The sequence below is a fragment of the Rhinolophus sinicus genome, chromosome 4 (genome assembly GCF_057876585.1).
Source record: "Rhinolophus sinicus isolate RSI-liver-muscle chromosome 4, RSI-T2T, whole genome shotgun sequence".
Taxonomy (NCBI): Eukaryota; Metazoa; Chordata; class Mammalia; order Chiroptera; family Rhinolophidae; genus Rhinolophus; species Rhinolophus sinicus.
Genome location: NC_142504.1, coordinates 32358053 through 32373238, shown reverse-complemented (window position 1 = coordinate 32373238; position 15186 = coordinate 32358053). Strand labels below are relative to the sequence as shown.

The 15186-nt window shown below is 36.6% G+C and overlaps 1 pseudogene; it reads left to right on the top strand.

The window, feature by feature from the left end:
- Positions 1-3228: 3228 nt before the first annotated feature.
- LOC109446454 (translationally-controlled tumor protein-like) lies at positions 3229-3782 on the top strand (annotated as a pseudogene).
- The last annotated feature ends 11404 nt before the right edge of the window (positions 3783-15186 follow it).

Sequence of the window (15186 nt, the reverse complement as noted above, 5' to 3'; positions counted from 1 at the left end):
GATCAGTGAAGGGAAAATAGACTGCTTAGTAATTTGGTTGTACAGATGGGAAGAAATGAACTAGGACCACAACTCACACCATACAAAATTCAGTACCAATGGACCTACCTATGTGTAGAAAGCAAAACTTGAAATGCTTGAAAGACAATACAGGGGAATATCTTTAACCCTCGATTCACGAAAAGATTTCACTAAGACCTTTAAACAAAGCACAGAACATAAAGGGGAAGATTGAAAAAAGTGTCAAAATTTACATCTGGACTTGATTGTCATCAAAGACATCATAAGGAGAATAAAAGCACAAGCCAGCAACTGGGAGAAGTTATTTGCAAAATGCACAACTGTCAAACGCTAGCCTTCTGAAAAAGAACAAAGACTTCTACAAGTCAACCATAAAGTCAAACCAGGGGAAAAGACAAAAGGCACTTCATGTAAGATGAAGCATGAATGGTTCATAAGCAAATAAAAAGATATTTAAATATATCAGTGATCAAGGAAAAGCAAAATATAATCACAGTACAATATTGTTTATCCTCTAACAAACCAGGGAAACAAACAAACAAAAAAAATAGCTGAGAACAGCCAGTGTTGGAGAATATGTGAGGCCACGAGAACTCCCTTAGAGCACTGGCAAGAGTGGAAATCAGCACCACCTCTGGAAACCATTTCTATTCCTGACTCATGTTTAACAACTGTTTGATGCAGCAGTAAGTCTCTTAGGAGTATGCTCTATGAGTGAGAGAAAAACATAGCCAGTTTGATACCATACTTATACTGTAAAAGTAAAGCAAGAAAATGCTGCATTTGGTATATTCTATTTCTTAAGCAATGTGGTGCTTACATGGGGTGCTATACTACTTTTCTGTAAACTGTACTTACATGGTATATGTAGTCTTTGGGGAAAATGAGGTAAATATTAGAAACTATTTGTGTGTTGTTCTATATCATCATGCATAAGTAAATCAATTGGTTAACTGTAATTCTCATTTCGTAGTGTCTTCATAGCATGGATATAATGATTCTAAATCTGCTATCTTCATACAGTCCTGTGTCAAAGACTGCCTCCTCCCCATATAGAGATAGATTATGGAATTGGAAAGATTCCTCCTGCCACTGCACTTCTGCCCCCACCTTATTACCCTTCTGAGAAACAGATTCATCTTCCCATGCTCAGCTTAAGCAGCTGAGGCACCCAGTTTTCCTGGGTGCTGGACTCCATGTTGAGGTGTTGCACCTGGTTCACTTTACACATACTCAGCTTCTTTTCCAGAGCACACATAAAGCCAGTGTGCCAAGGTGTGGCCTACTCGAATATCAATAGTCTCACAGAACCTGGAACAACACACACTTTAGAACCACACGTACTGCATCTGGCTTCTTGTACCAGACTTCTTCTCTTAGGATGGGTCTTCTACAGACAGGCTCTGCCCTTCCCACCACCATCACCACTTTCCTCTACCAGAAAAATCCCTCAGCTTCCAAGTATTTCAGTCAATGTACATAGTTCCTGGAGAGGGAGGTTCACACACCCAGTCTTTACTTGGGCCCTGCAGAAATACCCCACAGCAAGGATATCACCATCCTTGACATAGTGAAATGAGTGAAGGTCTGTATTTTGATTGTTTGGATTAGATTAGAAAATTTCCAACATGTTCAACTTTATTTCAGTCCTGGCATTGGATTGTTTATTAATTCTTATGATTATTTTGTTCTTTTTACTGCGATCTGTATCATGTTACAATTCTGATAGGGTTATGATAGCCATATGAAGTAGAATTAGTCATTACTTAATGGCAGATGGTTGCAGAGAACATTGAAAGGGCAGAGGTACAAAAAAATTCCCCAACCTCTTGCCACCCCCTCAGAAAATATTAGTTACACACAAGTTAGAAGCTTTCATTTGGATAAGGATGATTCACTACGTCCATGCATCTTTAATTCCTTTTACCCTTAAGGTTTTCTGTGGTATGATGATACCAACATCGCTTTGCCCTGGAACAAGGTAGTCTTGTTACTTTTCCAATTTATATAAAGACATACTCACATCTGAATTTATCCCATTGTACAGTGTTTTCTGGACTTTTTAGCTTACAACCCTCTATTTGGTTTGATGTAAAGACTCAATGCTTTCCAAAAAGTCTTGAACACTACCTAAATAAAGAAGATACGAAAGAGTTTTGAGAATTTGAGGTTGAGATTGTTGTATAGTTAAAAAACATGGTTGAAAATCACTGACAAAGTATATAGAAAAACACAAGAGTAGGATGCAGACATGTTCCAATTAAGATTTCACTGTTTTGGTGCCAAATCTTCTGAAATGAATATCATCATGCTCAATATTCTCTCCAGTGCAGAGTTACAAAGCCTGCAGCCCTAGGCTAACTCTTCTGTTCCATGCAGACTAGTCATTATTTTATTTGTTATGTTATTCATCAATATCACAGTCTTAATTTGACTCACATTTCAGTAATGAAAAAGAAACTTAGTGATGGTTCTCAAAAAAATAAAAAAGAAGTCTCTGTCATCATCTATGTTTTCTATATTCTTCATAAAATTTGGGATTTTTCACAGTAAAGAGGATTATCAGTTGTAGCATCATTAGAAAGATGCATCTGTTTATGCTAGCTTCTTTTCAGCAAATATAGGAAGTGTATTAAAAATGCAAAATATGATCTCTGCATTTGCCTCTCATAGAAACTGCTAAATGTTATCATCCATAATGCACAAGAGTTAGTAACTTTTTGCATATTTCCATTTTTTCATTACTTCCTTTCCTCAAACTCAGAAAATTAAGTTGGCAAACTGAAATTTATCAAAATCTTCAGGAGGTGGTTTTATGGTCTTTGAGCCATTGGCTTAACCAGCATCAAATAAACTGTAGAAGAGCAGAAGGGCCTTGATGAATATGATTAATATAAACAAACACATATGTAAATCTAAATCTCCTCCCGCCTTTTCCTCAAATAACCTTTATCAAGGCTCAGAAAATTACATTTCCCATTCCACTTAGCTTCATGAATTGGCCTGTGTTAATTGGTTTGAATTACTATTGTTTTCTTTTTAATTATAAAATAATTTTTGTTCTGTTTTAAGCATTTGAAAAATACAAGAAATTAGCTTTCTGCCAGTTCCCCCCTATTGCCGAGTACTGCTCCAGCTGCACCGGGCTCTCTTGAGCTCCTGCTATGCCAGCACCACCATCGTCTCCTTCCAGCTGCCATCATAATCATCTACTGGGACCTCATCAGCCATGATGAGATGTTCTCCTCCATCTACAAGATCTGGGAGATCGTGGAGGGGCTATGCCTGGAGGTGGAGGGAAAGAGGTCAGTAGGACAGAGGGTAACATTGATGACTTGCTCATTGGTGGAAATGCGTCCGCTGAAGTCCCTGAGGTCAAAGGAACTGAAAGCACAGTAGTCACTCATGGTGATATTGTCATGAATCATCACTTGTAGGAAACCAGTTTCACAAAAGAAGTCTACACGAAGTACATCAAAGATTACATGAAATTAATCAAAGGGAAACTTGTAAAACAGAAACCAGAAAGAGTAAAACCTTTTATGGCAGGAGCTACATAACAAATCAAGTACATCCTTGCTAATTTCAAAAACTACCGGTTCTTTTTTGGTGAAAACAAGAATCCAGATGGCATGGTTGCTCTGCTGGACTACCGTGAGGATGGTGTGACCCCATATATGATTTTCTTTAAGGACGGCTTAGAAATGGAAAAATGTTAACACAGTTGGCCATTGGGATCTATCACCTGCCATCATCATAACTGGTAGCCACTTTTCATCCACATACCAGGACCAGGACAGATGGGACCAATGTTACCTTGAGCTCTTCGTTTATTTTGACCTTGATCGATTTGGAGTGGAGGCATTGTTGTTAAGAAAAACATGTCATGTGGGTTGTCTAAAAATAAAATGCATTTAAACTCATTTGAGAGAATCCCTCTTAGTTTAATACATATTTAAATCCATCCTGTGTAATATTCCTGGAGAAGTTAGTGGTCTATAACCACTACTATGAAGCGTAAGACTGTCTTCAGATAACTTTTACAGTGAAAACTACTTCTGGGACTGGAATATAAAAACCAAAGATCAAAAGTCTTAATTTGGAGTTAAAGTGAAGGGAAAGGCCATGTTCACAGCATAGCCAACATTTGAAGTGGATTTCTTTAGACATTTCATCACCTACAAATGGAAGTAGTTAACTCTGGAAGAGATTACCAGCGGAATAAAAAAAAGACTAATACAACTGGGAAAAAAAAATACAAGAAACTAAAAAAAAAAAAAAAAAAAAAAAAAAAAATTAGCATCGCCTGACTATCCCACCTTCTAGAGACAATAAAAAGTTTCTGCACATACTTGTTAAGATGGCAAGATGGCTATTATAAAACATTTTTTTAAAAAGATAACAAATGTTGGTGAGTATGTGAGAGAAAGTGTTCACTATTGTGGAAATGTAAATTGGTACAGCCATTATGGAAAACAGTACAGAGGTTCCTCAAAAAAACTGAAAATAGAAATACCGTATGACCCAGCAATCCCATTTCTGGGTATCCAGAATAACTGAAATCAGCATCTCAAAGAGATATTTTTACTCTTACCGTGTTTCCCCGAAAATAAGACCTAGCCGGCTAATCAGCTCTAATGTGTCTTTTGGAGCAAAAATTAATATAAGACTCGGTATTATATCTTATGCTATGCTATGCTATGCTATGCTATGCTATGCTATGCTATGCTATGCTATGCTATGCTATGCTATGCTATGCTATGTTATGTTATACTATATTATATTATAGCCGGTCTTATATTATAGTAAAATAAGACTGGGTCTTATATTAATTTTTGCTCCAAAAGACACATTAGATCTGATTATCCGGCTAGGTCTTATTTTCAGGGAAACACGGTATGTTCATTGCAGTATTATTCACAATAGCCAAGATGTGGAAATAACCTAAGTGGTTGTCTACAGAAGAATGGATAAAGAAAAATGTGGTGTCTATACTATGGAATATTGTTTAGCCTTAAAAAAGAAGAAAATCTTGCCATTTGGGTCTGTATGTATGAACCTGTAGGATATTATGCTAAGTGAAAGAAGCCAGTTGCAGAAGGACAAATACTGTATGACCCCACTTATATGAAGCATCTAAAATAGTCAAACACAGAGAAGCAGAGTGGAATGGTGGCTGCCAGAGGCTGGGGGGTGGGGGTGGGAGAAATGGGGAGCTGCTGTTCAACAGGCATAAAGTTCCCGTTATGCAAGATAATTAAATCCTAGAGAGGTGCTTATAGTGCTTAATAATACTGTATGGTACATTAAAAATGTGTTGAGAGTGTAGATCTCATGTCAAATGTTTTTACCACAACACAAAAGAGAGACAAACAGATTTTGTTTTTAACACACATTCACTCTCTCTGTTGGATTTTGTTTTGCTTTGTTTTGTTTCCAAAAAGAAACCTGAGTTCTTTAATTCTGCATTACCACTGAATTACCTTGAAATGTAAAGTTGATATTTTTTTGTGAGCTAGCACACTGTTCCTCCTCTTGAATTTTAAAATCTGACTTTGCTGAGGGGAATTTCATTTTCTCGCATCTGAAATTACAAACAGATCTCTTCTGTGCCTGAGTTAAGCATGAAATTAAGGTAATTAAAGATGAGTAAAGCTAAAAGTTCCCCGAGCAAAATCAAAGTAACAAAAAATTAAAGACTGTCATGACTGAAGTAGCATGACTCATAAATCTTCCAGGGGCTTTTGTTTTGGTTTTAATTTTTTCCCCTGTTTTCTTTTTCAGTGTAGGATTTGATAAAAATTCGAGACCAAGAAACTGGTCAAAAAGGATTGCAAGCAGGTGAATTTTACAGCATTTTCTCCTTCATTCCTGTAAATGCTTGCTTATTTGTCTAGCACATGTTCATTAAGTGCTCATGGTGTGCCATTCTATGGTACTAAAATGTCAGTGAACCACGTATAGGCAGACAGTTGCCAATGGGTAAATTCTGAACCTACTAGCAATGCCCTCAGTCAAAGACCACTGGGAACCCCTTTGTAGTTAAACAAGTTGGACTTAATTATTACTCATTGCAATGGGGGAGAACATACAGCGTGGGGAATTGTGGGGTGTCTCAGAAGGAGTTAGAAAGCACATTTATATCTCTTTGTAGGATTTGGGCTTGGATTGGGTGATTTGGGACAGAGTCTAAGGAAGCAGTTTACTCTAGATTGGATGCTGTTAGAAAAGAGGCCACTTCTATGCTTGAGTGTTCTGTGGGTAGCCCAACAACCATGTTTTTTGTCTGTGCTTGGACAAATTGATGAAGTAGCCTTGCTGTGTTTCATTTTATCATTGTCTCAGGGTGACCTCACCTGAGGTAAGGGATTGTTTATGTCCAACAGGAGAATACAATGACTTGGCTCTAAATGTCAGACCAGCTCGTAGGTAATAACATTGAGGTCTAACTGTGAAAACCAAATCCGTTCCAAATGTCAGGAGATGCTTTTTTGTTGTTCTTCTTCTCTGCTGGCCTGGCCAGGAACATTCCACTCCACTGAGTGTAGACCTCCAGTTGTCACTCTGTTCCTTCACGCTGCTTTGCTGAGAGTGGCTCATTTTCTACCTTTGCCTCTATTGTGGCCAGCTGCCAGGGACTCCTTTCTTGCACTGTGACCTGTGCCTGAACAGGAACAGAATCAAGCCCCTTTCACACTGCCTGGATCAGGTGAGCAGACAGGTATACTGCAGCCATACTTTATTAGAACTTCGCGGGCCCTGGGCATCCCCAGGTACTCTTTCTCCCTCACTCCCCATAGTTCATCAATCTCCAATCACCATTTATCCTACAGACTTGCCACCACCCACTTCTATCCATCTCCACTGCCAATACCTTAGGCCAAGCTACTTGTGCACTTTCATTGGCTGTATTAACCCCCTGATTTCCCTCCTGTTATTTTTGACCCTTACCACCTCGCCTCTACACTATTTCCAGAATCATCTTCCACCAAAGCAAATCTGAGACTATTATTGCCCACCTTCAATTCTGCATGGCACTTAAGGCCAAGACCAATTCATTACAAAACTTGCCATGATGTGACCTTTACACATCTCCCCAACATGTAGCTATCTTCCACTTTATTCTCAGTACTCTAGCCATATGGCAGATCTTTTTGCTACTCAAATGGGCTCTATTTGCATATCCCTCCCAAGTCTTGACCTTTACACATGATCTTCTCTCTATTTGGAACCTGTCTTCCTCCTTCTTCCCTCCAAGCTCCAGTTTGTATCTAACTCGTCCTTAAAACCTCAACATAACCCTACCTCATATAAAAACTCCCAAGCCAAGAAGGCTCTCTGTTGAGTGCTACCATTGCACATTGCAGTTCCCACCTTCATAACATTTATCTCCTTTTATTATGATCCCCATTCAGTGTCTGCTTTGCCAAACGATTGTGGAGAAGGAGTCGTTCATAGCTGTTATGTGAGTTGTTCATAGCTGTACCCAGTATCTGGCATATAATGGATGCTCATCAAAATATTTGTGGAATATATGAACATATTTATCAATTAATTACATTTGACATACACATAAAAATCCTGTAAGTGCTACTACAGTATATATCACTGTTAGTACTAAGGCTTATTTTAGATTTAATAGGGTTATATATTTTAGGATTATATAGGCTATCCAGAGAAGTTTATGAATGTGTCAGATATTGTTCTTTAGAAAGATAGAACCTGAATTCTGCACCAAAAAAGAAATCACAAATAACTTTCTGTAACACATCTCAATTGTAATAGGTGGGCTGTCTATGATTTCTCGTGTATTTTTGTATTAAATTCTATTTTATGTTGTACCAATTAAGTTTCATATTTTTTTTGTTTCCCATCTCTTCAAATATATTATAGGACCTTGAGGATGGACTATATTTCTCATTTATTTGTCTTTTTCACAAACCCAAGCAGTTTCTGACACATACCAGCACTGGGATAAACGTTGGTCTATTAGAATTGATTTCTGCCCTCAATAATTTGGGCATATTCAACAAGATAATCATTTTGACATCTGCTTCCTCTGTGATTTTGTGAATTGCTCATTCATGATTCATTTGGTCACTCAGTGTTTATGGACCTTTATATACTTGGGTCTATGTTAAGTATTTGTTGTACAATGTAAATGAAAAACAGCTATCTTTCTTTGAGGGGTTTGTAAGTAAGTAGATAACAGTAATGTGAGATAAGTGCTAATGAGGAAAAAGCATTTACACTGACTAAGGGAGTATATGAAATCTTGAAGGGTAGGAAGAAAGTGTGCCCAGTGTATTGTTTTCAACAGCATAGAAGCACACAAGAGCAGGGGAGTTGATTGACATCCAGGGTATGGTTAGGATAATAGTAGAGAATAAATATGGAAAGGTAGGTTGGATCTGGCCTGGGATTGTAAGCTATATTAATGAGTTATGATTTCATCCTGTTGTGTGGTGCATAGATGCTATAATGTGCAGGCTGAACCTCCCTTCAAGAATAAATGACTGAATTCCTCAGGTGCTAGTAGCGCTGCCAGCAGAAAGTTCTCAGTCCTCTGTTGCTGGCCCCCTCTGGGGATTGCCTCAACTGGCGAAAACCATCTCTTCCAAGGTCCTGCCTCCTTCCCACGCTGGCCCACATTCAATGATTGATTGAAATAGGTGGATAAGACCTGGTTTCCTGACCCCAACTCAGGAATTCAGAAGAGTTATCCAAACCTCAGAACTCCTCAGCTGAGGCCCCACTGAGGCAGCTTCTCAGTTTCACTTCTGCCTCTGCTTAATTCTGCTATTTTTTTCTTCCCTTCCATCAGCGCTGATCCTAAAACCATTCCTGAATAAAACTCATTCACAGTAACATAGTTTCCAAGGCTGATTACTGAGGCAAACAACTTGTAGTAGGTGGTGATAAGAAGTCATCAAGTGGTCCTAAGCATGAAAGTGACATAATCAAATATATAGTTTTTCAACATTTGCTTTCCACACATACAAAAAATAATTAGGCTTTAAACAAAAATGCACAGCAATTAATTTATTTCATCAGGGATTATTCCTGTAGGGCTAAAAAATCTGGTATGGCAGCTGCAAAAACATGTAGTGTTGCTATTATTTAATAATGGATCATTTTTCTTCATTATGAACATCAAATTCATCTTTTCTAGGATTTTTTTTAAACATCAGAGTTCATTAAACTTTGTCTCAGAGCAAAGGAACTACAAAGCAAATTCTTTATATTCAGAACTTGATAATCATTAAATTATCTTTATTAAGAAGTAAAATATATGCCTGATTTTTAGAACATCACCCTAGGTATAAAATGGGAAAACAAGAAATTTTCCACAACATTTACATTAGTTTTTAAAATTCTTTGACCTTACTATGGGAAAATTAATGTTTAAATTCTACAAAATGAAATAGTGTTGTTCCATGATCAGCTCACTGGAAACTACATTCTTTCAATTTTGTCTTTCAAATGATCAAGTCCTAAAGACATATCAGGTAAGCCAATGGAGAACCATGTTGAATAAGGGTTGCCATTGACTTTATATTCCTAGTTTTTAATTCCACCTCTGAACTCCTCAGGTTACCTTTACATCATTCATTCAATACACAGCTACTGAGAATCTATTATAAGGAAGGCACAGAGAGTGGTCATAAATAAAACCCATCCAAACCTACTAATAAAAGACTCAGCCCCTGGCTTTTCCTACTCATGTATAATTGGGAGGGTCTCGCTTGGGTTCCCATAAATCTAAACACCATCGGGACAGCTGCCTTTTTGGGGCTTCTGTTTCTTCCCTCTTCTGTTCTGACTTTCTAATGCTGAGCATCACCACTTTTACTTCTATGAGAGATTTTCGCACCCTGCAGACACAGCGGTCTCCTGCAGGCACCACTGGCGTTCCCTAAGCCCTCGAAGAGTGACAATTCTCTTATGCCAGTCTCACCAGATTCTCCTCAGCCCCATTTTTGAGGCCCTGGCAGCCTGCAGTTGCCCAAACTCTACATTTAGTTCAAAGAGAGGGAAGATTTTTTCTCTCTGCGCTGCGTTACACTCTATTACGGGAGTTTCTGTTATACTCCCACAGACAAAAGCTCTCATTACAGGATATGAACTGGGACATGAATACCACTTGGCTTTCCCGTCAGTGACTCAGGCTGTGTCGATCTTTTCATGTCTGACTCCTTCTTCTCTTGGAATTTTTTTTTCCAGGAAATCCTCTTGGTTCCTTATATACATAGACTCATCTGGGTCTACTCCATAGTTCAGTCAATATTTCTGAACCCGGTGGTTGTCATAGTTTCGACTGGAGATACAACAAAACAATAAGTAATTATGCAGTGTCTGCCTTAAGAGATTCTAGAATTTCTCTAATTGCGCGTATACCTCAAGATGAGTTGAAGCCATCAAATATCAGTAAATAACAACGAGAAGAGACCAAATTGTTGCTATTTCCTAACAGTTCGGTCTTTTTTGTCTCTCAGAGGACCATAACTTTTAGATTTTTCTTAATATATTTTTAAACAATAATTGATTCAGTACTGTTCCAAATTTTGAGAATTGTCTTATTATCTCACATGAACAAGACTTAAAACATGTCTGTGGATGAGGGAGACTTATTTAAAAGGTTACTGGGAAGTTTATTCAATACTTTAGAGTCTTTTCTGACAAAGGACGATGGTAAAACATTAAAAGAGCTATCATCTTGAAAATGGAGAGAGGATTTGTGACACTTAAAGCCAAGCAAAAACCTTTAGAAATTGCATTGCAGGAAAAAATTATAGTTTCTCAACAGAAAAAAAAAAGATTCCTATTCATCATTCAATATGTTATCATTTAATATGAAGGACAGCAGAATGCGCTTATTAAATGCTGAATAAATTTTCATTTTAGAGTAATTTAATTTTCACCACTGTCATTTGAATGACTCAAGTAAAACATAAAGGAGTTAACCGAATGGATTATTTCAGATATAAATTCTACAGACAAAAATATATTGCCAGGTACAGCACACATTTTTACTCCTAAGCTACATTTTGAGCACTCTAAAATGATAATCATGTTGCAGAAATCATGAAGTTCCAATATATTTGAATGATTTAATTCCAATAACACCTTCTTTCCTTCCTTTATAATTACGAGTTGAATTTCTACCTTCAGTGTGTTCATTCTTCATAAAACTATGCTATTTTATTCAGAGTTGTTTCTTCGTACACTGATGGTTTGTTGCAGACAATTATGCAAGATATTAAGGTTTGTTAGAAGAAAAAAGAGGCAATCAAAATTCTATTTGATTGGACAACAATAAATTGCTATCTGGGTTTCCAATTCCAGCCATTAGGGACTAATTGATTTTCAAAGACATATAAGGAAGAAGTCTACAACCTCCCTGTGTCATCACTTTCAGCAGCTAATAACCCATATTGCAGAAAGTTTGACACAAACGCTTGTTGTGATACATGACTTACTTACACCATGTTTTTCTTTAAAAAAAAAAAAAAAAAAAGTTCGATATTATCACCTTGTCTTTTCTTGAAGGACTGGGATTTAAAGGCCTAGGATAGAGAAGTCAAAGCGTTGACAATGTCTAACAGAATTCAAGATCTTTACAGAGCATCAGTAGGACACTAAGATTTCATTTGGCTTGAATTTGGTAGTGGTCTTAAAAGGGTTTAGAATGCTTAAGATAGAATGATCCTTTTTTAAAAAAACTTGGAACTGTACAACTCTATTTGGAACAATTGGACTAATATTGCTATGAGTCAACTAGATTCTTACAAGTGGAGTTTGCCAAATCCGTGCTATTCATTGATTTCTAAACAAGTCATTGTGACACCATAGAGCTCTAATACATGGTCAGAAGACAGTTCATTTTCACTGTTACCACATACAGAAACAGTTATAAATTCTAGAGCAAAATGACAAAATATTTAAACTATACATCCACGGATTGTAACTTCTAGCGACCACTTAGCTTAAAATGGGTATGACTATTAAGGTTTTACCTTGGGGGCTGAGATAAGGTATAGAAAATATGTGTATACATTTGTAGCATGTATGTCTTTTGGCTTCCAGATTTTGAGAATAATTTTAGTAACATGAGCAGTACTTTTTTGTTTTTGATCTACCTGATTTCAACATTAGGCCATATGTGAAAATTAGCTGTGAAAACATTTATAGGTTTTCATGCTACTTTAATTCAGCAACAATACCTGAACTTCTAGGTATTTAGAGGTAAATAGGCTTCCTCTTTTTTCTTTAACTTAAATGTCTCAAACACTCTATCAAAGCCAACAATTTAAAGTTAATTCATTTCACTATGGTAACAACCCCCCTAAAAAATTTCCCCCATGTCATACATGGACTTTTCCACCTTATAATGCTCCCCACCAATAGATAAATAAATAAATAAATAAATAAATAAATAAATAAATAAATATTAACATTTGGTAACATAATTGAAATATATTGCAAAAATTATTGAAAAATACTTCTATTTAATCATCTAAATAGTCTATAAACACTAAGAATTATTTTGCCATAGTAATTTTTGTGGTGTCAAAGTCATATTTTCAAATAGATTTAAAAGCTAAAGTCAAATTAAGATATACCTTTAAATTGTGAATGTTCACTTTAGAAGGGAAATTTTGTATTTATAACTAGGAAAGAATATTCAACAGATTTGGAGCTATTGCTATCACTTTGACATTGGGAAGTTAACAGCAACAAGGCAAGCTTATCAACGCATTAAAAAAAAAAATCTGTCACTTTAGGTACCACTTTGATCAAAAATTCAAGCACAGACATATTTTAAGTCTATAGCAGTTCTTGGTTATAGGAAAGTCATCCAGATGTTCTCGATAATAGGACTCTATTAATATTTCCAAATGACTTTAAAATTACAACATAAAATTTAAAATATCTCATAGGGAATTAGAAGATCCCTGATAGTATATAGAATCCAGTTGGAGAAATATTTTGGCCTGAACAAAGTTTTTTGTAGAAATATAACATATATCAGTTGCTTATGTAAACTCTTTTCTCAGGATTAAGCTCTTTGAAGAAAGAAACTATGCTTCTTTTTACATTTTGGAATCCTGGATTTGACATAGGAACTTGCTGTATAAAATTAGGTGAAATTTAACATTTGCTTAATAAACACAACAAAGTAAAAGGAAAATTAGCTAGGCTTCAATATCCATAAATATGTTAGGATTTTCATTTTGGCTTACATAAAATGTACAATTAGTTCTTCAGTTTACAGAGTAAAAATCAAAACGAAATAAATAGGAAAAATTTTAAGGTGTACTTCCCTCATCATAAGATTAAAATCTGTGTATCTAGAGTGTTACATATTTTCCAAATGCTTTTCAAGCATTTAATTTTTTGTTTATTGCTCATAGAGTCTGTCATTACTTGGATGTGGCACATGAAGAATCAAAAAGCTATTTAACATGCTAAAAGTTAGTGGCAGAGCAAGTAGACAAAATAAACAAAAAAATAAACGCACAAAAATCCCTCACGATCAATTTGGTTCTCATGGACTTTTAGACTGACATTTTTCAAATCCTTTAAAAAACAAAATTCGTGATAAATAAATACATACCTTGTTAAATACAATGGCAAATTGATTTGTGCTGAGAATAATGTGTAGGGCTGAGAGAAACCAAGGTTCTGACTATGAAATCTATCCTAATGTGACCGTTTAAATAGAAAAACAAAGCTTTGATAAAGGAGGTGTTGAGAGAGGACTACAAAGGAAACATTAAAAAAGAGAAACAAACAAAACAAATCTCTTCACAACATGCCCCTGGAGCCATTTATAATTCTATGGTATAGCTCTGTATCTACATTAATTGTCTCTTCATTATCTGGGCTGCAATTTATCACCTGGTCACATGTTTTAGGTAGAACACAGGCTAGACCAGAACAAAATAGTGATCAATGGGAATTCGTTGCATGATGTCCTATTAATTGCATATGAAACAAAGAGGATTTAGGGTTTATCACATTGTTAAAAAAGTGTTTGTTTTCTTCCACAGATGCAGCTATTACGTAGGAGCACAACATATGGCTGCAGGGTAATTAAGAACCAGGTGCCTAGCAGAACATGAATAAATAGACTGGAGAATCCAACTACATTACATCCCTCAGCGCTTACTGGTCTTTGGCTCATGAACAGTGATTCTATTTAATGATATAGGGAACTCGGAGAGAAAAGTAAGTGTCAGGAAGAGAGGAGAGAAGAGAGTACAGTTTGCACATGCTAAGTTTAAGGTGTCTATTAGACATTCTTGTATAGGAATCAAATTAACAGCTATTCAAATCAAACTCAAAGAAAAGGTTAGGGCTGGAGATATGAATTTGGGGGTTAATCATATGAATAATACCTAAAGTCCCTTGGGAAAGAATGAGATAACCCTGGAAGTAAGTACAGAAAATAAAAGACAATTGAGGACTGAGCCGTGTGATTCTCCAGCATTGGATCTAAGTTGAGGAGGAATAAGAAGCAGCAAATAAATAAGAAAATTGAGTGATGCCCTACACCACCAGTACAGAGATGTTCCAAGACGAAGGAAGTGCTCAATAATGCCAAATGACAGTGAGAGGCCAGGTGAAATGAGGACTGAGAATTGACTTCAATGTAGGGTAAAGAGCAGTGGAGTGATGGGGACTGGAGTGGGATAAGAGAGTGTTAGATAAAGAAATGGATAAAGAAACGCTCTTTAAAGATGGATAAAGAAATGCTCTTACCCTAATGAGGAGCAAAGCCATATGGTAACAGCTGAAGATACACTACTGTCAAGGGGCAGAATTGTAATGTTTTTGATTGGAGATTTTACAGCATTTGTGTGGGCTACATGGGGGGAAAAAGTTGATAATGCGGAAGAGAGAACTAATCTTTGTAAGAGCAGCTTTTGAGCAGGTAAAAATGGTACTCGTGGAGAGATTAGCATTAAATAAAAGCCAGAAAGTTTATTGTCCATTACAGGAGAGCAGTTATAATTCCAAGGACAAGACAAGACAGTCTTGATCACTAGAGTGGGTGGCTAAGGGAGGATGGAGAACAAGATCATGGGAAATGTGTTGATGAAGGAGTCCAGTGGGAGGTGAGCTAATGGATGAATCATCTTGTTACAATCAACTCTCCAC